Source organism: Aplysia californica, unplaced genomic scaffold (assembly GCF_000002075.1).
Source record: "Aplysia californica isolate F4 #8 unplaced genomic scaffold, AplCal3.0 scaffold00164, whole genome shotgun sequence".
In the NCBI taxonomy this organism is placed as follows: Eukaryota; Metazoa; Mollusca; class Gastropoda; order Aplysiida; family Aplysiidae; genus Aplysia; species Aplysia californica.
Window position 1 is genome coordinate 778,524 of NW_004797434.1, and position 1,046 is coordinate 779,569.

At 41.9% G+C, this 1,046-nt stretch overlaps 1 protein-coding gene across 5 annotated transcripts in view; it reads right to left on the reverse strand.

Moving 5' to 3' along the window:
* LOC101849615 (glucose-6-phosphate 1-dehydrogenase) overlaps window positions 1–966 on the reverse strand; it is a 49,277-nt gene extending 48,311 nt beyond the window's left edge. For 2 of the 5 annotated variants that reach the window (XM_035969645.1, XM_005097805.3), the window contains exon 1: window positions 870–966. The gene's annotated coding sequence lies outside the window, so the exon portion shown is untranslated. Of the gene's footprint in view, window positions 1–581; window positions 834–869 lie in introns of those variants that run through there. The other 3 variants (XM_035969648.1, XM_035969647.1, XM_035969649.1) reach the window with 3 other exon arrangements.
* Between the last annotated feature and the right edge of the window lie 80 nt (window positions 967–1,046).

The window sequence follows — 1,046 nt, forward strand, 5'->3', positions numbered from 1 at the left end:
CACACACACACACACACACACACACAAAGAAGTAGGAGAGAAAAGAACGATAATTGTTTAGGTAGGAAAGAAGTGAGCAAACCCCACCAGAGCACCGGCCAACCACCCACTTTCTCTTGTCGTTGTCCAGCATTATCTGTGTTCGTCATTTCGGTCTTACTGCAGTTTATCTGCTTTAGATGAAATGCGCATGTCGGTTTGCCCCCCCCCCAACCCACTCTTATCCCCCCCCCTCTTTCCCTTCTAACATGAGCTGAGCCCACCGTCCGTGTTAGCTTTTGTCATTTTGTCTCGCTCGTCTCTTCAATCAATATTATAGTAATGTTTATAATCTGCCTCTAACCTCTCAACAGATCAAATGCATCACAAAAATCAATAGGCCCAACATGCGCGGAAGAGAGGGAAAAAAAGATTTAAAAAAAAAAAAAAGGAAAAGGGTGGGCGTAGACGAGAAGGTACGTAGGTCCCTAGCCCATAAGCCACATGCTTGAAACAGATAATGTGAGCAAACTGAAATGAAATTAACAATCATCTTTAACAAACGCACAAACTATACACACCATTATTAACTATTTACTTACGTACAAAAGAAACTCTCAAGAGCGACACCAATCAAGTATTGCAAACTTATAAAACACGCCAGGTGGAATTGAAATCTCCTTCACCAATTGGAAAACTATAAACTGTTAAACATTTAACTATATTACGAAGATTACAATCTGATTCAAGGTGTATAATAATTTGCTTACTGAAAACGGTATCATGCACAGTTGAATTACAGTTCACTGAATAGCAGAGAGTAAATCAAAAGTATTTTTATAGCCCCCCAGGTATTTATTAGGCCAAGATCTATTACAAAGCATTTTTACCAGAGCAACACACCGCAGGTTCAGAATCAGCGCGCACCCCAGTATGACAAGCGAAGCGACTGCCAACTGAGTACTCTGAGGGGTTGCTCTTGCCTCGCCGCGACCGTTCGATACTTGGTATCGTTGCTGTTTTAAAACGCGGATATCCGTGTTGCGTCTCTCTCTCTCTCTCTCTCT